This window comes from Schistocerca piceifrons, chromosome 3 (assembly GCF_021461385.2).
Source record: "Schistocerca piceifrons isolate TAMUIC-IGC-003096 chromosome 3, iqSchPice1.1, whole genome shotgun sequence".
Classification (NCBI taxonomy): Eukaryota; Metazoa; Arthropoda; class Insecta; order Orthoptera; family Acrididae; genus Schistocerca; species Schistocerca piceifrons.
Window position 1 is genome coordinate 262,045,034 of NC_060140.1, and position 24,516 is coordinate 262,069,549.

The following is a 24,516-nucleotide window of genomic DNA, read 5'->3' on the forward strand; positions in this document are numbered from 1 at the left end:
TTACTTTTCTCAAGTAATCTTTGTAACTTCAGAAAACGACTGCAGCACACATAATGTGAATGTTACCATTTCAAAACGGAATAAAAAAATATATTAACCGTCCATTACAAAGTTGTTTTCAGGGAGAAGTCTGAGAAGTTTCCAAGGTACAACAGTCTCCAATACTCAAAGCTGAATAAAGCCATAGATGTTCTACGGACATTTTTACAAAGGATTAACGGTATTCAGAAAGGATACATTAAATACAGTTGGTGGTGGCGCGTTCGTTGAGGTTAGAAATGGTGTATCTTGTAATGAAATTCATGTAGATACTTCCTGTGAGTTAGTATGGGCAGAGGTTATGCATAACAGACGGAATAAATCATTAATTGGTTCCTTTTACCGAACCCAGAGTCAGATGTCACAGTTGCTGAAAGGTTTAGAGAAAACTTGAGTCGCATTTCAGATATGTTCTCCATTCATAAAATTATAGTTGGTAGCGGCTTCAATCTAACCTCCATACGTTGGCGAAAATACATGTTTAAAGTCAGTGTTATATATGAATCATCGTCCTAAATTGTAAAAAATGCTGACTCTAAAAAAATTATATTGAGCAATTAGTTCAGGAACCTACTCAGAATGTAAATGGTTACGAAAACATACTATACCTCTTGGCAACAAATAATCCTGCGGAAATAGGGCGCGCCTCAACGGACAGAAGGATTAGTGACCACATTGTCGTTGTAGCGAGACTGAATACCGTAACACCCAAATACACAAAAAATAAACACCAAGTATATCTATTTAAAACAGCAGCTACAACTTCGCTTTACGCCTTCCTTAAGGACAGCTTCCGCTCCTTTCAATTTAACTTGTGTGGACTTTAACAAGCGTGGACTAGATGTGGTTTAAGCTCAAAAAAAAAAAAAATACTATCGACAGCAATTGAGTGATTTATAACAAATAAATTAACAAGAAATGGAACAGATCCCTCATTGTACACAAAATATGTCAGAATGCTGTTGCAGAAGCAACAAAAAGCTTACGAAATATAAAAGAACGCAAAAGCTCCAAGATAGGTGACGTTTTACAGAACCTTGAAATCTAGCGTGGACTTCAATATTAGATGCTGTTGATAGTTTCCACAACGAAACTGTCTCGAAATCTGGCAGGATATCCGGAAGTAAATATTCCGCAGTTCAAAATGGTTCAAATGGCTCTGAGCACTATGCGACCTAACTTTTGAGGTCATCAGTCCTCTATAACTTAGAACTACTTAAACGTAACTAACCTAAGGACATCACACACATCCATGCCCGAGGCAGGATTCGAACCTGCGACCGTAGCGGTCGCAGGGTTCCAGACTGTAGCGCCTAGAACCGCTCGGCCACCCTGGCCGGCTCCACACTTCGAACCAACATGAGTAACTTAGAGATAGATATCCTAAATGCACCGAAACAACTTTAAGGAGTAAATAAAGACTAATCTTCCGGTCTATACTGTATACCAATTAGGTTGATTTCAGAGTATGCCAATATAATAGCTCCACACTAAACAACGGTACACAATCGCTCGCTCGACGAAGGATCCGTACCTAGAGACTGGCAATTTGTGCAGGTTACACCAATACACAAGAAATGAAATAGGAGTAATCTGCTGAATCAGAGACCCATACGACTGATGTCGATTTGTTGTCGGATACTGGGACACATACTGTGTGCGAACGTTATGGATTACCTCGAAGAAAACAGTTTCTCTTTATTCACATGAAGTAATAAGTGATATCGACACGGGATCTCAAATTTCAAAATTCCCAGAGGGGGGCTTTGAACACCGTTTCTCACAAGCGAATTCTGATCAAATTGCGTACCTACCGAATGTCGTCTCAGCTGTGCGACCGTATTCGTGATTTTCCGTCACAAAGGTCACAGTTCGTACTAATCGATGGAATGCCATCAACTAAAATGTAAGTGATATCTGGCGTTCCCCAAGGAAGTGTTACAGGCCCCTACTGCTCCCAGTCTATATGAATGATGTAGGACTGTTTGCTGATAATGCGAGATTTACCGTCTAGTAAAGTCATCAGAAGAGCAAAACCAATTGCAAAATGATTTAGACAAGCTATCTGTATGGTGGGAAAAGTGGTAATTGTCTCTAAATAATATCTGGGATCATTCACGTGAATAGTAAAAGGAAGCTGTTGAATTTCAGTTATGCGATAAATCACAAAAATCTAAAGGCTGTAAATTCATATAAATATCTAGAGGTTAGAATTAAGAACAATTTAATTCGGAACGATAACATACACTACTGGCCATTAAAATTGCTACACCACGAAGATGACGTGCTACAGACGCGAAATTTAACCGACAGGAAGAAGATGCTGTGATATGCAAATGATTAGCTTATCAGAGCATTCACACAAGGTTGGCGCCCGTGGCGACACCTACAACGTGCTGACATGAGGAAAGTTTCCAACCGACTTCTCATACACAAACAGCAGTTGACCGGTGTTGCCTGGTGAAACGTTGTTGTGATGCATCGTGTAAGGATGAGAAATGCGTACCGTCACGTTTCCGACTTTGATAAAGGTCGGATTGTAGCCTATCGCGATTGCGGTTTATCGTATCGCGACATTGCTGCTCGCGTTGGTCGAAATCCAATGACTGTTAGCAGAATATGGAATCGGTAGGTTCAGGAGGGTAATACGGAACGCCGTGCTGGATCCCAACGGCCTCATGTCACTAGCACTCGATATGAGAGGCATCTCATCCGCATGGCTGTAACGGATCGTGCAGCCACGTATCGATCCCTGAGTCAACAGATGGGGTAATACGGAACGCCGTGCTGGATCCCAACGGCCTCATGTCACTAGCACTCGATATGAGAGGCATCTCATCCGCATGGCTGTAACGGATCGTGCAGCCACGTATCGATCCCTGAGTCAACAGATGGGGACGTTTGCAAGACAACAACCATCTGCACGAACAGTTCGACGACGTTTGCAGCAGCATGGACTATCAGCTCGGAGACCATGGCTGCGGTTACCCTTGACGCTGCATCACAGACAGGAGCGCCTGCGATGGTGTACTGCCGCGCGAGATTAGCCGAGCGGTCTGGGGCGCTGCAGTCATGAACTGTGCGGCTGATCCCGGCGGAGGTTCGAGTCCTACCTCGGGCATGGGTGTGTGTCTTTGTCCTTAGGATACTTTAGGTTAAGTAGTGTGTAAGCTTAGGGACTGATGACCTTAGCAGTTGGGTCTCATACGATTTCACACACATTTGAACATTATTTTGATGGTGTACTCAACGACGAACCTGGGTGCACGAATGGCAAAACGTCATGTTTTCGGATGAATGCAGGTTCTGTTTACAGCATCATGGTGGTCGCATCCGGGTTTGGCGACATGGCGGTGAACGCACATTTGAAGCGTGTATTCGTCATCGCCATACTGGCGTAACACCCAGCGTGATGGTATGGAGTGCCATTGGTTACACGTCTCGGTCGCCTCTTGTTTGCATTGACGGCACTTTGAACAGTGGACGTTATATTTCAGATGTGTTACGATCCGTGGCTCTACCCTTCATTCGATCCCTTCGAAACCCTACTTTTCTGCAGGATAATGCACGAGCGCATGTTGCAGGTCCTGTACGGGCCTTTCTGGATACAGAAAATGTTCGACTGCTGCCCTGGCCAGCACATTCTGCAGATCTCTCACCAATTGAAAACGTCTGGTGAATGGTGGCCGAGCAACTGGCTCGTCACAATACGCCAAACACTACTCTTGATGAACTGTGGTATCTTGTTGAAGCTGCGTGGGCAGCTGTACCTGTACACGCCATCCAAGCTGTTTGACTCAATGCCCAGGCGTATCAACGCCGTCATTACGTCCAGAGGTGGTTGTTCTGGGTACTGATTTCTCAGGATCTATGCACCCAGATTGCGTGAAAATGTAGTCACATGTCAGTTATAGTATAATATATTTGTGCAATGAATACTCGTTTATCATCTGCATTTCGTCTTGGTGTAGCAATTTTAATGGGCAGTAGTGTAGATAATGTGAGGAAGGTGAACCAAAGACTGCGTTTTATCAGCGAAACTGTTAGACGATGCAACAGGTCTAGTATAGAGACTGCCGACACTAGGGTTGTTCGTTCTCTTCTGGAGAACTTCTGCGCGGTATGGCGTCCTTGCCCGATAGGATTGAAGGAGGACATTGAAAATGTCCAAAGAACGGTATCTCGTTTTGTATTATCGCGAAATAGAGGAGAGAGTGCAGCGGAAATGATATGCGAGTTGGTGTGATAGTCAAGAAAATATACGTTAGTCGTTAGAGCAAGATATTTTCAGAAAAGTTTACTCACCAATTTTCTCCTCAGAATGCGAAAATATTTTGTTAATGTTCACTTACATAGGGAAAATTGATCATCTTAATAAAATATGAGACATCAGAGCTCGCACAGAAAGATTTAACTGTTGGTTTTCCTGCGCGCATTTCGAGAGTGGAACGATAGAGAAATAGTCTGAAGGTGGTTCGATGCACCCTTTCCCAGGCACTTAAATATGAATAGTAGTCATGTAGATGTAGATGTAGTTTCTGTGTAGCGCAGGCCTGTAGTCCTACAGTGAGGCTGTAGCAGATGTAATTTAGTATGTATCTTTCTACAACATATGGTTAACTGTCGTGGATTTTTCACTGTAGTTCACCTGAACGCAGTTTCCATACAGGTTGCAACCAAAGTTCTTACAGTTCTTCTTACATACGAAAATTCAGCTGTATTATACACGTTCACTGTGGCGCGATACACTCTTATTAATTTTCGAAAATTTAACTTGGGACTTGCTGAGACTAGGTGGAGAGGAGTTGGTGAAAAACCACTAAGTAAAGGATGTAAACTGTACTGGATAGGGAATGAGAGGGGAAGAAATGGAGTGGCAATAGTGGTCAGAGAGGGTCTGCAGGAGGAGGTGGAAGGTATCAATGATCGAATGATAAAAGCCAGAGTACGAGTGAAAGGAAAAAGCATTGAAATCATCCAAGCATATGCCCCACAGGTGGGGTGTACAAAAAAGGTCAAGGAGGAATTTGAAGATGACATGCAAAAGCAGCTAAATGGAGGTAATCAGATTATAATAGGGGACCTCAATGCACATGTTGGCACAGACAGGAAAGGATTCGAGGAGATAATGGGACCAGAGGGCTGGGGGAACCGAAATAGAGAAGGAAAATTGTTGCTGGAATTCTGCAAGAGGAATGGGCTGGCGATCGCAAATTCCTGGTACAAGAAGAGAAGTAGCCACAAAATAACTTGGTACAGTGGAGACTGGTCCCAAACCTCAGTAGTAGACTATGTACTAGTGGATAGGCAGATGATGAGCAGCCTCACAGATGTTAAGGTCATTCCATCTGAGGCCTTAGACAGTGACCATCGGCTGTTGGTAGCCACCCTGAGAGAGAAAAAAGATAGGAGGGCAACAGATATACAGGAGAAAAGGTTGAAGACATGGACGCTGAAAGAGGATGAACGGAGGACCCAGTACCAGACACTGATCAGGAAGAAGCTGCCAAAGGAAGATCAGAGAACAGTGGAAGAAGAATGGGGAGATTTTAAGAGGGCTCTAGTTGCGGCAGCTGAGACTGTGTGCGGAAGAACTAGCACAAAGAGGAGAAGTAAGGAAACCCCATGGTGGAACAACACATGTAAAGAGGCAGTACTTCGAAAGAACAAAGCCTTCAGAGAATGGTTCCAGACCCGAACAGAGGAAGCTAGGGTAAAATATAAGGAAAGCAAGAAAGCGGCACAGACCATAGTAAGGGCGGAGAAGAAGAAGTGGATGGAAAAATGGACAAGAATGTTAGAAGAGGACAGTGAAGGGAACAAAAAAGTTCTTTACACCATGGTAAGAAATAAGAGGAACGACAGAAGCGAGTGCCTGAGGATCATGGATAATAATGGAAGAGTTGTGGAGGAAATGCATGAGCTCAAAAAGATTTGGAAGGAGTACTTTGAAGATCTGCTGAATGCCGCCAAGCGGGTAACTAATAGCGGTGGAGAGCCTAAGGCAGCAGACGATTATAATAGTGGGGAAATTGATGATCTAACTTGGAATGAAGTGGAAGAAGCCATAAAGAGGATGAAAGGGGGCAAGGCACCAGGTTGGGACGAAGTAACAGTGGATATGATACGAGCAGCAGGAGAAGTAGGAACCCAGTGGCTATACAGAGTGCTGAGGGTGGTGTGGAAGGAGAACAGAATTCCTGAGGACTGGAAGAAAGGAATTATAGTCCCGATCTTCAAGAAAGGGGAGAAAAGGAGATGTGAGAACTACAGAGGAATCACCCTGCTATGCCACTGTGGAAAAATCTATGAAAAGATCCTGGAGAAGAGAATAAGAAGCAGTATTGAAAGTAGACTGCAAGAGGAGCAGTATGGTTTCAGACCGGGAAGATCAACAACGGACCTCATATTTGTGGTAAGGCAACTGCAGGAAAGGCACTATGAGTACGGGAAGGACTTAATCATGGCCTTTTTAGATATTGAGAAGGCGTATGACAGTATCGTAGGGACAAGCTCTGGGATGTGCTGAACGCAAAAGGGATAGACGAAGAGATAACACGAAAAGTCAGAAAAATGTATGAGGGAAGTGAGAGTTGTGTGAAAGTGGGGAGGGAACGTACTGCATGGTTCAAGCTGGAAAATGGGCTGCGACAGGGAAGTGCACTTTCGCCTTTATTGTTTATTATTGTTATGGATGAAATCCTACAGCAAGTATCAGATGCAATTGGAGATCATAAAATGAAAGCAGTGCTTTTTGCCGATGACCTGATGTTATGGGGAAATTACGAGAAGGAGGTGCAAGAGCAGTTAGATGTATGGGAGGCAACGGCAGCACAATATGGAATGAATTTCTCTGCAAAGAAAAGTGAAATAATTGTCACAACAAGGAAGAAGAATAGGCCAAATGTGGATATAACTTGTGGAGGGGGAAAACTACAAGTGGTAGAGAACTTCAAGTACCTGGGAAGCATGATTGAAAGTAAGGGGGCAAACGCAATGGAAATAAATGAAAGGTGCAGAAAAGCAGGGCATTTCTACAAATGCATTAGGGGGCTTATTTGGAGCAAGGAGGTGCCACAGAAATCCAAGGGAATTATATGCCGAACCCACTTTGTCCCCATATTGGCATACGGAAGTGAGACATGGGTAATGCACAAAAGCGACAAAAGTAGAATACAGACTAGTGAAATGAAGTTTCAGAGGAGCAGGTTGAGTGTAACAAGACGAGACAGATTGCGAAATGTGTATGTGAGGGAAAGACTAAAGGAGGAACCAGTACAGGACAGGATAGAAAAATCAAGACTGCAGTGGTATGGACACATGAAGAGAATGGATGAGGGAAGAATTCCAAAGAGGATGTTTGATCTGCAACTGGAGGGGAAGAGGCCCAGAGGAAGACCAAGAGATAGATGGGTGAAGGGAGTGAAGGAATGTGTGACGAGAAGAGGAGAGAACTGGACGAAGGTGGAAGAGGGGGAATGGTGGAAAGACAGAACACGATGGAGAGGCTTGTGTTCCCGACAGACCCAGCCAGTGGCTGGAAACTGTCCAAGATGATGACTAACTACTATATAATATATAGATACGTGTGCACAGATATTTCATATTAATCGAATGTTTTTGGCCTGACACTGTTACGCGACGTCTTAGAAAACAAAGGGATAGTCTGGCCAACTATTAGAAAGGTTGATCCACTGGACCTCATACTTCCAAATGTAAGTAGTGCAGACAGTATAAAATCTTAATCTTTGGAAGAATTTCACGATATGTGTGAAATGTGAAGGACAGACGTTAAGTCGTAGTTCCTTTGACTGACGAAATAACGTAAGACTATACAAACAGAACGATGCTTTGCGTCGGTCCGCAAGACGTCATCAAATGGCTCATGCCCCACACAACGCTCCCAGGTTTAATAACATATCTGGTGTATTCATTTAACCTGGAAGGCAGCATTATACTATTCTCGTATTCCTCTAAACTCTCCCTCTATTCCTAACTGAGTGGTCAGCGTGACAGAATGTCAATCCTAAGGGCCCGGGTTCGATTCCCGGATGGGTCGGAGATTTTCTCCGCTCAGTGGCTGGGTGTTGTGTTGTCCTAATCATCATCATTTCATCCCCATCGACGCGCAAGTCGCCGAAGTGACGTCAAATCGAAAGACTTGCACCAGGCGAACGGTCTACCCGACGGGAGGCCCTTGTCACACGACATTATTATCCAATTTATTTGGTTTTTCTAAAAGAGTTGTAATGAGAAATAAATGTCCGAAGACTGATAACATACGGCGTCCGTTACCAGTAAGACCGTTGCAATGAAGATATTTTGCGTACTACCTTCGCGTGGGAGATTGCAGTCAGACGGCGTGACGCACGACCTACAATCTGTGCTGGAAAACGTAGTTACGTTACCTCATTTTTCGAACTGCGACTGCGTCACTGTGGCTGCCTCAATGTCACTGCAAACCCTTTCAATTAACTTCAGATAAAAGTATGAACGATAAAGGCAGAAACGTTATAGTTAGACGTCACGCCGACATCGACAGCGTTACAGTTGGGACATCGGTTCGGAACAGACGAAACGGGAGCAGGAAATCAGTAACTACCTTTTCGGACTGCATATTTCTGAAGTGATTTAAGTAAACAGCAGAGAATCTTTATTCTGCAACTCTGTCCTCTTGGATATGAGTCCAATCTCTTAATCAGTAAGCCTCTTTTTTCGGTATAACGTTGTTCTTTCTGTCCTGTTAAAGGTTTTTTTGGTACTACTCAGTATTTCGTATTTTCAAAAAAACCTAACTAAACCGTACGTTTCGATCAGTGGCTTTTAAATACGTGTAAAAAGCGAAATACATCTCCGAACAACAGTTTTTCACGTCGCCTTCATCTACATTTGTATTCTCATGTCCCAAATAGTGCCTAGTATAGGCTATGGGCAACCACCAGAGATGGTGCCTGGCTACTCTACTATTCAGTTATGAATGAGAAAATTGAAACTGTAGCTGGTTATATACACCAATAATACAATGAGGTGACAAAAAAAAATGGCTCTGAGCACTATGGGACTTAACATCTGTGGTCATTAGTCCCCTAGAACTTAGAACTACTTAAACCTAAGTAACCTAAGGACATCACACACATCCATGCCCGAGGCAGGATTCGAACCTGCGACCGTAGCGAGGTGACAAAAGACATGGAATACCTCCTAATATAGTGTCGGACATCCTTTTGCACGACGTAGTGCAGCAACTCGACGTGGAATGGTTCAACAAGTCGTTGGAAGTCCCCTGCTGAAATATTCAGCCATGCTGACTCCGTAGCCGTCCGTACTTGCGAAATTGTTCCCAGTGCCGGGTGTTGTGCACGAACCGACATCTTGAGAACGTTCCATAAATAGCCGATGGGGTTCATGTCGGGCGATCTGGATGGCCAAATTACTCGCTCGAACTGGACAGAATGTTCTTTGATCCAATCGCGAACAACTGTAGCCGGTGACTTGGCGCATTGTTATCCATAAAAATTCCATCGGCGTCTGAGAACATGCAGTCCATGAATGACTACAAATGGTCTCCAAGTAGCCGAACATAACCATTCCCAGTCAATGATCGGTTCAATTTGACCTAAGGACCCTGTCCATTCAATGTAAACATAGCCCACACCATTATGGAGCCACCAGCAGCTTGCACAATGCCTTGTTGACAACTTGGCTCCATGGCTTCGTGGGGTCTGCGCCAAACTCGAACGCTACCATCAACTATTACCTACTGAAATCGGGACTCATCCGACCGGGCTATAGTTTTCCAGTAGTTTAGGGTCCAACAAATACGATCACGAGCGCAAGAGAGGTGCTGTAGGCAATGTCGTGCTGCCATAGCCCATTCGCCAAATCACGTGGCATTGTCTCAACGGACAAGTCGTAGGTCCCACATTGATATCCACGGTTATTTCAAGCAGTGCTGCTTGTCTGTTAACAGTGGCAACTTTACGCAAACGCCTGAAATGTAATTCCTGCAGTGTGCTATTCTCGGCACACTCTTGACACCTTGGATTTCAGAATACTGAATGGCCTAACGATTTCCGAAATGGTGTGTCCCATGCATCTAGCTCCAACTGCCATTCCGCGTTCATAATCTGTTAATTCCCCTCATGTGGCCATAACCACGTCGAAACCTTTTCACATGAGTCACCTGAGTACAAATGACAGCTCTGCCGCCGGCCGCTGTGGCCGAGCGGTTCTAGGAGCTCCATTCCGGAACCGCGCTGCTGCTACGGTAGAAGGTTCGAATCCTGCCTCGGGCATGAATGTGTGTGGTGTCCTTAGGTTAGTTAAGTTTAAGTAGTTCTAAGTTCTAGGGGACTGATGACCTCAGATGTTAAGTCCCATAGTGCTCAGAGCCATTTTTTGAACAGCTCTGCCAAAGCACAGCCCTTTTATACCTTGTGTACGTGATACTACCGCCATGTTCATACGTGCATATCGCTATCCCATGACTTTGTCACCTAAGTGTATAATTAAGGCATCATCAATCACAGTGTTGCTCATTACACAGCCGCTCCTTTCTAATGGGGGTGATATGGAGATGCGTTCTTCCCACTCGTGAAATAACTCATACGCAAGTTGCGGAGAAGGAGTGGACCTACTGCTAACATAAAATTCAATACCAAATGCCACTTGACATTTTACAGAAACAAAGACCACTAGCAGAAGTAAGATTCGGAAAAGTACGAGATAATTAATAGGAATAACCATGTATCACTTCTGAAATTCTAACAGCGACCTACACTTTTCCTCTTGGTGCTGATTTCATCATTTTTATTCTTGTTAAATACAGAAAAGAAAGCAGTCTGCCTCATATTTCTGTGTACAGTTAGGATCAAGAAACTTACTTTTTTCCCCTGTCAGCGTTTAGTGAACATCAGGGTAATCTCCTGGAGCGAGGCAGATGAACCCTTCAATAACTGTACAGCTCGTTTTGGGTCCCTATCGGATTCTTCTGTAATTACAACCTAGGGCGCATCCTAAACTCTTCAACTAATTATCATAAATGTATTCTATAAGGGTGCTAAATTGTAAATGCTTTTCGGGTTAAATTGCTTCCTGCCATTTCTGTTTCTTTACTCGTCTAGCGTGAGGATTACAATATACGTCACTTTGGATGATGGCTCCAAGATAAATAGTAGATGTTGAAGATTTGAAAGATTTATCTTTGTCGTAGCTCCAGAAGATAAGTTTCACACACAATCCTGTGTACCCAGTTACATATGTACTTTGATATTGTCGCGCTCTTCCTACCGATTTTAATTGAAATTTGAAAGAGAAAGAGAAGAGCAATAAACAGATCGCGGTCTCTTGTGGGCCTCTCTAACGCTAATCATCACAGCATCAGAAAGTGTTTCTTCTTCTTTACAATACTGAAGATGCTTCGGAACTTTGTGATCGTTGGTAAATTATGATTGCTGTTTTTAATAGTGTGACTGTTATTTTTTAAGGCTGAGTTTTTCTTTGTGTCACACCCGCAGTTTGGTTCTATTGCACGAAAAGTTAGTCGTGCACAATGTCTGTTCATCAATGTAAGGGGAAGGTCCCTAAATTCGCGAAAAATCAGAAATTCTCTCTTTTTATCTAAGAAATACTGAACAAGCAGCAAAATAACTAATAACTAAATTACTATCAACTTAATTAATATTGCTGTATACATTCGTATAATACAATCTCTACGACGTTCGTGAGACAAATACAACAAGAAAACCATGTTTCTTTTAAAAACCTTTATCCTTTGATAAAGTGTCTTTTGTGTCCCCCGTAAACTTTTGCCGATATTCAGATACAGCTTAAGTCACGTCACACTGTAAAACTTCACTCTTTCATCATTGTGAATTAACTCGACATTAAAGTTAAATCTGGTAAAAAATAGTTTTATTTCTGTTAAAAACAATCTGTTTACTCCCCTCACTGACCATTTCTGTGATACGAATGATTCCTATTTGAACCCTTTTAATATTCCTGTCTGAAGATTCTGCTCCACATTGCATTTTAATAATTTTTTTATTGAGTGTACAATTTAGTGCCAAAGAATGCTTAGGTGACCTAGTGGGAAGATTGGTACGATATATTTCAGCTTTTTATGATACCATACGACAGACTGCACAATCAACAATATGGGTTTCATATAATTTTGAAGGAATGACGATATCCGAATACGTACGTGCCCACAAGAAGGCTACACAATCATGGCCGAACACACAAACAGACAAAGAAAACATGAATATTATAACTGCAGTTTGTTCTTATGATGAAATTTCCAGATTCATCACGTAACATAAACATTTTCAAGCAGTAAACAGCTACCGCCATACATTTTACGTGATGTATACCCCCCTGGAGCACGACAAGACACTATGAAATGTTGCTTCGCATACAAGGTCGCAATTAATTTCAAAAAATTCACTATAATCCCGTTTAGGATTCGAGACAATGGAACTGAGAGAAGTGTCCCGTCACCATTCCATGCTGAACGTGATTTGGAATTTACCAACATGGGTTCCAGAGCAAGCGTTCTGAAATTTTTTTTCAAGAACAGAGTAACCGGTCCTGTGCGTTCCTCCTTTTGCTCAAAACCACTACTTAGAATTATTTCATGTATGTGAAATGCAGTTTTTTAGTTTCTGTGTCATAATTCATCGTTGACCTCAATAAATCATAATTTTCTGCTCTAGTGAGAACCTTTGACGTACAGTTAATTTGTATACCCACAAGTTGTGAAAGAAAACCACCAATACTGACAGCAGTTTGTTTCCATTTATTTGACTCTATTAATACCCGAGCAAATAAATTTTCACCAATAAACGAAGTGGAGACGAATTCATTGTCTCAGCTTCGAGTGTTATCTCTCCTGGAAAGGTGGAGCGCGTTGAGTCGTAAGAAAGAAAGACTTGAGTTCTGTACGACCCTCTCATTACCTGTCTTGGTCACTGACCCGTCACGTCACCTGTCCAACGCGAACTAGGAAGTGAGAGCGCATTCACTTAATCTGTCTACATCAGATAATGCACGGGTTAGCCATGCTGAAGTAATTTTGCAAGTTCAGGGTTTCCTTTATTCTCGATTTTTCGATTGTAAAGCCTAAAGACATCCCATACTGTTATTCTATTGACTCCGAACTCGGTTATTTTTACATGGAATAGACCTAAACTAAGGGATAGTCCAAGATAAATATCGAAAAACTGAAAAAATTGCATGTAAGAACGACCTTCGTGCTGCGGATATAGGGGTGGCCGAGCAGTTATAGGCGCTACAAAAGTTAATACTCTGTCGTCATAATAGCTGTCCAATTTTTTCTATCGAAAAAATTTTGATTGGAACTTCTTGGTAGATTAAACTTGCGTACTAGACTGTGACTCGAACCTGGAACCCTAGCTTTTGCGTCAGTGCTCTTGTAAACCTGTTTTAATTTCATTCTATTCAGTGAATAAAACAATTTCCGTAATCAATTTACAGTAGCAGGAATAAAGTCATTTCTTAGATTTATACAGTACAAAGCATTTACACTTCAGTTGTTATGTACGATTGAGGCGCCTGTGCGTAGTGTTGCAGATATCGCAATTATTTGATGTGATAAGATTGTGTCCTAAGATTCTACTTGGCTGGCACAAACCTATTGACAACTTTTATGTCATACTTTATGTTGTATCCTAGCCAGTACTGCCACCCGAGCCCGCTGCCAAAAGGTTGGCAGCATCAAAGTCCGGACGCCGTCCGCATAAGCAGCGCCAGCGAGACAGGAAATCGCCGCAAGTCTGCGCGCACCACCGCTGGCTTCTGGGTGCTTAAGCGCTGGAGTCGCGAGCGCTAGGACAGTTCTGTATCCGCCGCTCAGTTGTATACTCGCCACCGATTTGTGTACTTGCTAGTCAGTTGTGTGTTCATCGCAGCAGAGTTGTTGTTTGTCGTCAGCCGACGCTGACCTAGCCGCTCCGACTCGAACTAGACAGATCTCTGTAGACACGGAGTTCACTACAGTTTCTGTATCTTCGTTAATAAAGATAAGTACCGACTTTTATTTAATCAGAGTGTTTGGGTTTTCATCTTTCTGTTCATTGTTCCAGCGGACCTGTCGGCCCGCTATTAAAAGTGTGGCGGTGACTTCGTAAGCCGTTTCTACAGCGAATTGCTTGTCGCTACGAACACCGCCACAAAACTTTACCTTCTCGTGGAGAAGATAGTGCATGTGTGTTACACAAGATAACCTTGCAAAGATATTTTGGCTGTTGATTTTTACCTAGTTCGGTGCATAACATTTCCACGTGGCAGTGCATGTTTTTGAACACTTGGGCGCGCAGACCGAGGTGAAATGGAATGGTATGGCGTTATTGATTGGAAGACCCCGTCTGGGGTTGTTCGGCCGCCTTGTGCACGTCTCCCCATCTGACGCGAGTTAGGCGTTTTGCGCGTCTTTGTGATGAAGATGAGATGAAATGGCCGGCCAGGGTGGCCGAGGCGCTACAGTCTCGAACCGCGCGACCGCTAAGGTCGAAGGTTCGAATCCTGCCTCGGGCATGGATGTGTGTGATGTCCTTAGGTTACTTAGGTTTAAGTAGTTCTAAGTTCTAGGCGACTGATGACCTTAGAAGTTAAGTCTCATAGTGCTCAGAGCCATTTGAACCTTTTTTTTCGTAAGCAAAACTACCGTTTCGTAGGATCTCTGTTTAATCTCGAACTCTGAGCGGCATTGTGTAGCAGTCTGCTCATCTGTGTAGACTACTGAACTCACACAATTACTGAATAACATATTCGTTAAAGCTTGCAAACTTTCTGACAGCATCTTTTTATGACGCAGGACAACGTTAAATAGTCGTAACACCTAAATCAACGATTTGATCCCTGTTGCTTTTGGATTGGCTGACAGACAAGTTTGATCTGCCAACGGATCAAAAATCACAAAACGAAAAGTCTTTGGTTAGCCTCCCAACTGATTACCTGAAAGGGTTTCGGAATCTCCCATAATATAAAGCCTCTGGACAGAATTTAAACGTACTAGAGTCTAACAGTCACATGGAATTCTAGACTGGAGTGGTGATTGAAACAATAAATTTGATTTTCACTTTAACAGGTCATATCCCCGTCCGGCCACCCAGATTTAGATTTACCGTGACTTCCCTAAATAGTTCCAAACAAATACCTGGATGGTTCATTTGAAAAGGGCACGATCGATATCCTTCCCGATACATTCGCGATCCGAGCTCCGTTCGTAATGGCTCATATGGTTCAAATGGCTCTGAGCACTATGGGACTTAACTTCTCACGTCATCAGTCCCCTAGAACTTAGAACTACTTAAACCTAACTAACCTAAGGACATCACACACTGTAAGGTAACAGGGGGTAATATGGAACTCTTTCAAGTAATTTAAATTTTAAAGCACAGCAGCAGAGATAATATGCTGGGCAAAATAGACCGGAAAATACTTGTTGTGTGTTTTGATGGGCGTTGTAGTTCTGTTGCATAGTGTTTTGGTTTTGTTTTAATTGCAACGAATTATATGAGTGTGGTGATAATTTGTAAAATTATATAATGTGTTTAGATTTAAGTATTTATATATTATAAAATATTGTAAACGAATTGTGGCCATGTTTAGCGATTATTTTGACTACTGTGGTGTCATGTGACCCGACTCAGGACTGTGGATATGAGCGGGAAAATCGGGGTCTTTTGTCGTTGGCCGTTGTGGTGGCGAGTTGGGAGCGGCAAAGTGCCGCGAGTGCAAGCACGGACGCCAGGGTATGCGAAGAAACAAAGTGAAAGTGTGTGGGTGTGAGACAAACAGTGTACGAATTGCACCGATTATTATTTGTGAACTTAAAAATGCGTGGCCACAACGTTAAAGTGTTTCTTTTGAATAAATAAGTTTCAATCTGAACGTGTATAGTTCAATTCACTGCCCTTCAAAAGCCAGCCAATATCAGACTCAATAATAGGGGCGCAAATGCAACCGTTTACTACCAACCCCCTTTACAGATGAGCCACGTGAAAAATAGGTAGTAAACGAGCCCGAGTTCAGTTGCAATTGGGGGCTCAGCCGGGATAGGACTTTCTTCCATATTCCATAGTATTTCGGAATCGAATGTCCGTCTGATGTTAGGCTTTTGAACAGTCAGTGTGGGGGCTCTGAGCTAAATCGGTGCATTAGCAGTACCGGAGTGTTTGTGCTGGACAAGATACGCGCTGCCCCGTGGTTACGCCGATATAAGGCCACCACGATTGTGAGGCAGTCAGTTACACAGTCTGATGAGTCGACCACGTGTTGCCGCGGGTAAAACCGCCGTGCTTGCCGTGTCCACGTGTTGCCGCAGGTAAAACCGCCGTGCTTGCCGTGTCCACGTGTTGCCGCGGGTAAAACAGTCGTCCGTGCCGCGACACGTGCTGCCGCGACAAGAAACCGTCGTCCGTGCCACGTCCATGTGTTGCTACGGGTAAAGCAGTCGAAGCTGTATCCACCTGCTGCCGACGATCAACGCCGTCGTCCGTGCCACCGACCAACACGACTACATGCTGCCAGGGGCCTACGCAACGTGTTCTCGCTCCTGATTGAGTTTGCTGTGTGTCCACGCCGCCGATTACGATTCATTGCATAGCTGTGCTGCGGAGCTCACTGCAGACGTCGCGTCACACGAGGATATAAAAGATAAGTACAGCCAGCAGCTACATTGCAAAATTGTGTCCTTTCATTAGCCATGGCCGATGAGACGTGTGAATCTCAAAGTGAAGGCGAATCAGTGGATGTTAGGAGTACCTGTAGTAGCCCTAGCATTCCAAAAGAAATAGGCTGGATACCAGGAAGTGACCTCAGCACATTTTTTGTAAAACTTACTAGTAAATTAGGAGAAATAGACTCGAAAATAGGGAATATAAAAACTGCAGTACTTGGAGAAATGGATTCGAAAATAGGGGATATGGAATTAAGGCTTAGTTATAAAATAAAGACAGTGAGTGAAAAATTTGATCAGCTAGATCTCAAATTCACTCAAATTACAGATAAAGTTGAAAACACAGTTAAAATTGTTGAGGGAATTATCGAGAGAGTTGATGAGGTTGAAAGAGGCCTAGTAGCCAAGGTGGACACTGTGCAAAGTAATCTTGAGGGGCAGATTCAGCTACAGGAACAGAAATGCACTTATTTCAAAGACAAACAGAGACAGACATTGAATCCATTAAGATAGGAGTGTTGGATTGCCATAAGGGAATTACTGACAATAAGAAGGAATTAGAAGGGGAAATAAATGTCTTGAGGGAAACAGTTAATACTGTGGCAGCAGGGAATGGAAATTTATTGTTGGGATATCCTCTGGGGCATGGATTTCAGTCAAATCCTTTTAATGGGGAGAATAAATACCATGCAGTTGACTTTCTAGCTGCGTGTAAGGATAACTTTGTGACAGGGATGAGTGAGCAGGCAAAAATTAAATATTTTAAGAGGCAGTTGGAAGGGGGAGCCCAAACAGGGGCAAACCAAAATGATGATAAATTTTGTGATTTTAAAACCTTCGAAAACCTGTTCTTGAACAAATACTGGGGCCAAGCAAAACAATTAAGATTGCAAAACGATTTTTTGAATGGATCCAGTTACAAGAGTGGAAAGGAAAGTATGAGAGAGTTCTGTGTTAGAGAAATGAATAAATTAAATCATCTGGATAGGCCACTGGGCGTATTAACAGAAATATCTACACTAAAGAGAAGATTACCAGAGCATTTGCAATGGGATTTGATTCACAGTGCAACAGATTCAGTGGAAGAATTTCATAATTTTGTGGATAATATGGACAGGGCATTGTGTTACAGACCTAAATACATGGAACATAGGGAGAGTGGAAGGTATCATGAAAGGGGAAACAGTATTAATTATGAATACAGTAATAACCATAACAGGTGGAGAGAAGATAGAAGTGATCAGAATAATCAGAATAGAGATTGGAGAAGCAAGCCACAAAGGTATAATAGAAATTTTGGAGGGAGAAGACACAATTTTGATCAGATGAGGAGTGATAGAGAAGGTACGAGAGTAGGAATGCCGGATGCAAATGGACAGGGTAGGCAATCAAAAAACTAATTGATGCCTCACTTAAGGTCCGCAGGGGGGCTGGTAATTATGTGAACAGGGCCAGACAAGGACATGATGGGAGGAGTAATAAAGTCAGCAAGGAAAATAGGGAAATTGGGATATGTCATATGGATGCTGTCTTAGGAAATGAAAATCTATGGGGGGGGGTTTTAACAATTATAGAAATACAGATAAAAGGTATAAGAGGAAAAAAGGGAACAAGGCTAATATCAGCAATGAACAGTGTGAGTTTTACATTGATGACATGTTTAAAAGGGAAGGGAAATTACAAGCAGAGGAGGACAATATTGGTTTGTGTGCAGCAAAATTCATTGAAAGATCAGAGACAGAGGTAGTTTCATCAAAAGGGGGAACAGAAGTGGATATGGAATTAAGGGGCAATGTTCACAGTAATAATGGGTGTGATGAATGGGTAGAGATGTCTATTCGAAATAGTATGGAGAATTGTGGAAAAGGTGAGGAGAGGGTTATTCAGTGTGATGTAAAGGCTAATATGAGTGGTGTATTTGACAATGTGGAAAATGCTGGTAAATTACCTACTGATAAGGTTACTGTGCTTGTGGGTGCAGGTGTTAACTGTGGTAGTGATAATGACTTCAGTATGGATATGGAAATGCGTAATGATATGGAGAATGTTGCTGTAGGTTGCCCAGAAGATAAAATTGAAACCTATGTTTTCTTAACTGATGATGCAAGCCTCAAAGATGTTAATTGTGGATGGTTAGGAAAGGAGGAGGCTGATTATGATTTGAGTGATTGGGTGTCCTATGCAAAATTACATAAAGCTTTGATGCCTGAAGAATAGGGTAAAATAAAATTTAAAATTGCCAGAAAATTGGAAGAATTAAGTGAAGAAGAGAATGTGGAGTTTGCTATTAAGGATCTGTTTGAAGGGGATACTGATGTATGTTTTGGAGAAAGACCTAAAGATATTTGCATTATGCAAGAGGAAAGCAGGAGTGAAGTAGAAAGAGATTTATTACAGGAATCAGGGCTGAACAGAGTAGAAATAGAGGTGATACAGCCAATAATTGATATCAGTGCGGGAGGAGTTGCAGATATAGCATTATTAGACTCTGGCTCAGGTTTATCTGCAATCTCTGAATCTTTCAGACAGCAAATGTTAAAGAAAGGACATGAGAGACAGAGGAGGCATGGAGAAAGGTATAAGACAAGAAAGTTCAAGGAGGGAGATAAGGTGCTGGTGAGGAACAAGAAAAAATCCAGTTACATTGATGGTGGCGAAATCAAAAAGTTATTTGAATTATACCACGGACCCTTTGAGATAACGGGTTTTCCACACCCTAATGCATATAAGTTGGTATATCCAGTGTCCAAAAAGCCATTTGGACTGAGAAATGTAACGGAGTTGAAAAAATATGTGGTAAAAGAATAAAGGTTAAGGAAGTGAGATTCCCATGTACACTATTGTCGAGTTAAAAAAAATTATTGGGGGCTATGTATACGTGTATTTATAATTGGAGTATTATTTGTGTTACTGTGTATGTTGCGATGCCATTGTTGGTGGTCAACAAACTTCATTATACTGTATGTTTTTGCAATAAGGGAATCTGTTGTCCAATGGATTTGCACAACTGGTGTGGGTGTGATAGAAGCCTTGTTGAAAGTCATACGGGAACTGAAACCTACTGTACATATAGTCTATTTCTGTATAAATGTGTGGAGAATATAGGAGGAAGGAAATCTGCAAATAGTTTAAAAAAAATAGTTGAGATTTTATTAAAATTTCTAATGTATCTGTGGCACCTGGAGTTGATTCTGGTGCGTGGGGATAGGATTGTTGCTGGGACAGTCATGTAGGGCAGTAACTAAATATGCAAATTGTAGAGGCATATGGGAAATAATTAACTTGTTTATTATAAGATGTTCATGAGGGAAGTGAGGGTAAGAACACTAATGGCTAAGTGGATGCTTGTAAAAGTTTATGACCTTGGTGAGTTTGTTTGCCATTTATGATTGAATCTAGATAGCCATGGAAATGTCATAAAAGAATGGGTTTCAAGATATTGCCAAATATTATGTGAAAATTTATATAGGAATTCATAAAAAAAATATTGAGTGTATTTATGTAGTCATAAAGCTGTATGGATGCTTAAAAAAAATAAGAATCAGCATCTGGGAATAAATTCTCTTGATACGGGGGGGTAGAAATGTCGGAGGTCCTGATCTGGGAACATTTGAAGGGTGAAATAGAATATATTTAACTATGCCATGTTTGTGTTTGATTTGTGTGCATGTTCGACATTTGTACAAACCTCAATAAGAACTGATCAGTGAAAACAGGATGTTCTGGGGAGGATTTGGATAGCCTGATTCCTGGGAAATGTGGGTCTGCATATCTAGGCAAGATTCATGAGGATTTGGTTAAATTTTGATAGGATGGCTTGGCTAACGAGAGGAAGCACAGTGCTGCTGGCTGACAAGTTTGGAAAGACTGTATTCCAATGCATAAACCTGTGAACTCAAGGATCTGGTTACAACAACTTCGTTCAACTTACAGAAAAAACTGTATAAAAAGTGGAAGTGTTAATGTGCAGTGAGTGTGCAACCTACATATAGACTAACATGGCCATTTATTTTGCCTCCCCAATCAGACTCAATAGGAGACTATCTAATTGTATATTTGAGTTGGATACATTGTTGGATTATGTATGTATGTATGTTTTCTGATGCCAGTACTTACACTGATTAACTCACCACTATAACACTGTTCTACATGTTTTGGTCCCATTATAGTTCTAATTAAAATGTTTAATATATAAAGTAATATGGGTTCTCTCCATTTGGTGCTACTTCATGTTGCCACTACTAAGGTAATGTCTCCATGAAGTGGGGGTATGTAAGGTAACAGGGGATAATATGGAACTCTTTCAAGTAATTTAAATTTTAAAGCACAGCAGCAGAGATAATATGCTGGGCAAAATAGACCGGAAAATACTTGTTGTGTGTTTTGATGGGCGTTGTAGTTCTGTTGCATAGTGTTTTGGTTTTGTTTTAATTGCAACGAATTATATGAGTGTGGTGATAATTTGTAAAATTATATAATGTGTTTAGATTTAAGTATTTATATATTATAAAATATTGTAAACGAATTGTGGCCATGTTTAGCGATTATTTTGACTACTGTGGTGTCATGTGACCCGACTCAGGACTGTGGATATGAGCGGGAAAATCGGGGTCTTTTGTCGTTGGCCTTTGTGGTGGCGAGTTGGGAGCGGCAAAGTGCCGCGAGTGCAAGCACGGACGCCAGGGTATGCGAAGGAACAAAGTGAAAGTGTGTGGGTGTGAGACAAACAGTGTACGAATTGCACCGATTATTATTTGTGAACTTAAAAATGCATGGCCACAACGTTAAAGTGTTTCTTTTGAATAAATAAGTTTCAATCTGAACGTGTATAGTTCAATTCACTGCTCTTCAAAAGCCAGCCAATATCAGACTCAATAATAGGGGCGCAAATGCAACCGTTTACTACCAACCCCCTTTACAGATGAGCCACGTGAAAAATAGGTAGTAAACGAGCCCGAGTTCAGTTGCAACAAATCCATGCCCAAGGCAGGATTCGAACCTGCGACCGTAGCGGTCGCGCGGTACCAGATTGTAGCGCCTAGAACCGCTCGGCCACTTCGGTCGGCGTTCGTAATAACAACGCTGTCAGTTGGATGTTAACCTCTTATCTTCCTTCTTCTTCCTTCAGTGGCAGTACTGAAGTGCGGCGGAGGTAGTGTTACAGCATGGGTGTGTTTCTCGTGGCTCGGGTGTGGTCCCCTTATTGGGCTTCAGAGATCGTTAAATGCGGAAACAAAGGAACACATTTTACAGCATTATGTACTGAGCACTGTAAATGAACGATGGTTGTATCGGCGATAATGCACACTGTTATCAAGGACCATGGACCTTGCCGTTCGTGGGGAGGCTTGCTGGCCTCAGCGATACAGATAGCCGTACCCTTGTGCAACCACAACGGAGGGGTATCTGTTGAGAGGCCAGACAAACGTGTGGTTCCTGTAGAGGGGCAGCAGCCTTTTCAGTAGTTGCAGGGGCAACAGTCTGGATGACTGACTGATCTGGCCTTGTAACAATAACCAAAACGGCCTTGCTGTGCTGGTACTGTGAACGGCTGAAAGCAAGGGGAAACTACAGCCGTAATTTTTCCCGAGGGCATACAGTTTTACTGTATGGTTAAATGATGATGGCGTCCTCTTGGGTAAAATTTTCCAGAGGTAAAATAGTCCCCCATTCGGACCTCCAGGTGGGGACTACTAAGGAGGACGTCGTTATCAGGAGAAAGAAAACTGGCGTTCTACGGATCGGAGCGTGGAATGTCAGATCCCTTAATCGGGCAGGTAGGTCAGAAAATTTAACAAGGGAAATGGATAGGTTAAAGTTAGATATAGTGGGCATTAGTGAAGTTTGGTGGCGGGAGGGTCAAGACTTCTTGTCAGATGAATACAGGGTTACAAATACAAAATCAAATAGGGGTAATGCAGGTGTAGGTTTAATAATGATTAGGAAAATAGGAATGCGAGTAAGCTACTACAAACAGCATAGTGAACGCACTATTGTGGGCAGGATAGACACGAAGCCCACGCCTACCACAGTAGTACAAGTTTATATGACAACCAGCTCCGCAGATGACGAAGAGATTGATGAAATGTATGATGAGATAAAAGAAATTATTCAGATAGTGAAGGGAGACTAAAATTTAATAGTCATTGGTGACTGGAACTCGACAGTAGGAAAAGGAAGAGGAGGACACGTAGTAGGTGAATAGGAAATGGCAGTATGGAATGAAAGAGGAAGCCGCCTGGTAGAATTTTGCACAGAGCATAACTAATAATAGCTAACACGTGGTTCAAGAATCATGAAAGAAGGCTGTATACATGGAAGAAGCCTGGAGATACTGGAAGGTCTCAGATAAATTATATAATGGTAGGACAGAGATTCAGGAACCAGGTTTTAAATTGTAAGACATCTACAGGGGCAGATGTGGACTCTGACCACAATCTATTGGTTATGAACTGTAGATTAAAACTGAAGAAACTGCAAAAAGGTGGGAATTTAAAGAGATGGGACCTGGATCAACTGAATAAAGCAAAGGTTGTACAGAGTTTCAGGGAGAGCATAAGGGAACAATTGACAGGAATGCGGGAAAGAAATACAGTAGAAGAAGAACGGGTAGCTTTGAGAGATGAAATAGTGAAGGTAGCAGGGGATCAAGTAGGTAAAAAGACAAGGGCTAATAGAAATCCTTGGGTAACAGGAGAGATACTGAATTTAATTGATGAAAGGATAAATAATAAAAATGTAGTAAATGAAGCAGGCAAAATGGAATACAAACGTCTCAAAAATGAGATCGACAGGAAGTGCAAAATGGCTAAGCAGGGATGGCTAAGAGGACAAATGTAAGGATGTAGAGGCGCATATCACTAGGGTAAGATAGATACTGCCTACAGGAAAATTAAAGAGACCTTTGGAGAAAAGAGAACCACTTCCATGAAAATCAAGAGCTCAGATGGAAACCCAGTTCTAAGCAAAGAAGGGAAAGCAGAAAGGTGGAAGGAGTATATAGAGGATCTATACAAGGGCGATGTTCTTGAAGACAATATTATAGAAATGGAAGAGAATGTAGATGAAGATGAAATAGGAGATATTATACTGCGTGAAGCGTTTGACAGAGCACTGAAAGACCTAAGTCGAAACAAGGCCCCGGAAGTAGACAACATTCCATTAGAACTTGTGACAGCCTTGGGAGAACCAGTCCTGACAAATCTCTACCATCTGGTGAGCCAGATGTGTGAGACAGGCGAAATACCCTCAGACTTCAAGAAGAATATAATAACTCCAATGCCAACGAAAGCAGGTGTTGACAGGTGTGAAAATTACCGAACTATCAGTTTAATAAGCCACGGCTGCCAAATACTAACACGAATTCATTACAGACGAATGGGAAAACTAGTAGAAGCCGACTTCAGGGAAGATCAGTTTGGATTCTGTAGAAATGTTGGAACACGCGAGGCTATACTGCCCCTACGACTTATATTAGAAAATAGATTAAGGAAAGGCAAACCTACGTTTCTAGCATTTGTAGACTTAGAGAAATCTTTTGATAATGTTGACAGGAATACTCTCTATCAAATTCTGAAGGTGGCAGAGATAATATACAGTGAGCGAAAGGCTATTTACAATTTGTACAGAAACCAGATGGCAGTTATAAGAGTCGAGGGGTATGAAAGGGAAGCAGTGGTTGGGAAGGGAGTGAGACAGGATTGTAGCCTCTCCCCGATGTTATTCAATCTGTACATTGAGCAAGCAGTGAAGAAAACAAAAGAAAAATTCAGAGTAGG